Here is a 2108-nt window from a genome sequence, read left to right as displayed (position 1 = left end):
GTAGGGAAGCAGAGGAAATTTCTTACAAGTATAAATTCTATTGCATATAAAATTATATGAATGTTGCACGTGCATCTAGGTCCGCTGTTAGTTTTTTATGCTTTTATCGATCGGAAATATTTGCCCATGTTCCCTTGTTGAATATCGAGTATCTTTTTACGTAGGCGGTTGACATGTAGAACAAATGTCGTCTGTGGTTACTCTTTTTTTAACAGCCTAATTTAATATTACTTGTACGTTTTACTATTCACTCCGTCAATGAAAAATGAAAAAATTATAGGGTAATTAATGTATTCTCTGTAGCTGAACATATTTTTTGAGTTTATTGGAAATATCATTGAAAGCAACATCGATTTTACTATATTGTACGAATGTTATTTAACAAAATTCTGAATAAAATAGTCGGGAATAAGTTGGAATAAATAAGGTGTTTTTTCATGAAATACCAATATAGATTTACTGTTTTCTCAGAATGTTAATGTTTTGTTGGTCATCAACAGTGTGATTATTTATTGGACGATCAATAATATGAATGTCGTGCACGAACTTCAATTTAGTATACAACTTAAAGGACGGTTGATAGGATTTAATGTCTGCAGAAGTTTGCATGTAGCCACTTACACGAAAGCTATGTAGACTTCCTAGAGGCTAGTATACATATGTATATCCTAAGTAGTTTCATGTGTTTGTGGCATCAAGTATCTCTTCTATCTATCTTCGATGCACATAGCAGATTCTCGAAATGTTTAATTAATTGCACAATGCCGAAAATCTCATTCTATATTAATTATTAATTTTCAAAAAATGATGTCACTATTAGCATTTTATAACTTCGAATTGAAAGAGTTTGGAATCAAACCTTTTGAATGCTTTTGAATTGAAATCGTCCAGAATTAAATAATTTCAAATTCATAATTTAATTAAACGTTTGAAAATAGGCCAAGGTTTCAAATTGAAAAGATTTAAAGTTTTACGGGCTATGAATTAAATAATAGAAATTATAAGTGTTTGAACTTATTAAGTTTAAAATTCAAATCATTATTAGCTTATCAGGTGTCTTCGCTCACGAACCAATACTAATATTATATGTGAATAGAATTTGAAGTAAGTTGGAATATATTAAAAATCCTTTGGTTTAAAACTTATTATTGAAAAAATTGTTATTTTTAATTACAAACCCCTAAAATTGAAACATTTTATTATGAGGAACATTAAAAATGGCATAATTTCATAAAAAAAAAGTATATTAAATTAAACCATTTTGATTTTAAAAAGTTGCAGATAATTCAAGATAAGTGAGTTTTCAAAAGCCTTGAATTTCATAGTACGGTATGAGCACCAAACTTAGTTTTTATCCAAATATATTTATTCAATTTGATGACGTCCAGTAGTGAAAGTAATTTGACTATAATATTTTATTTCAATAATAACATTAACTATTATACTTTCACTGATTCATTGATTCAAGATGGACTAATAATTATTTAAATGATAATCAATTGATGCAAGGACTGACATTTGCTTTTAATTATTAATTTCTAGCTAATGTAGACTTAGAAAATAGATAAATAAGTAACTAAATATAAAAGTAAAGAAAGATCGAAGACTAAGAGCTGAAATCCATACATCACATGTTCAAATATAATTTATTTCAAATAAATCGATGAAATATAGGTTGCGAAGTCAGCTGTTTTCCTGACATAAAATATGAAAGAATTCAATTTCAAGTTTACAACTCGTTCTTTTATTACAATTAGAAATTATCGTTGTTTTGAACTAAAATGATCATTTCTTAAAGGAGTTGAGATTGGAAATCGGTAAAAAAAATGTTTGAAAATGAGCATATATTTTTAGAGCATTTCTTAAGTGAAATGATTTCCTATTAATACAGTCCGCCTTTTAGGGGAAAAGGAGTAATTTTCTTGAAAAGACAAAAAAAATACAGAAAAAATTAATTCTATTTTTTAAAAAGGAAAAAAATAAGGGAAAACGGAAAGATTTCAAAACGTGAAATACAGTTATCGACTTTTCACTAAATTTAAATAAAAACTGAAATCACGGTTAATACATATGCAATAATTTACTCCGGAAGTACATAATTACTCGAA

The 2108-nt window shown here is 27.2% G+C and overlaps 1 protein-coding gene across 5 annotated transcripts in view; it reads right to left on the bottom strand.

The window, feature by feature from the left end:
* LOC117171322 (ankyrin repeat and fibronectin type-III domain-containing protein 1) overlaps nt 1–2108 on the bottom strand; it is a 97619-nt gene that overhangs the window by 30818 nt on the left and 64693 nt on the right. The gene's annotated exons all lie outside the window — the stretch shown is intronic.

The sequence above is a fragment of the Belonocnema kinseyi genome, chromosome 4 (genome assembly GCF_010883055.1).
Source record: "Belonocnema kinseyi isolate 2016_QV_RU_SX_M_011 chromosome 4, B_treatae_v1, whole genome shotgun sequence".
Lineage (NCBI taxonomy): Eukaryota > Metazoa > Arthropoda > Insecta > Hymenoptera > Cynipidae > Belonocnema > Belonocnema kinseyi.
This window is presented reverse-complemented; position numbering and strand designations above follow the sequence as displayed.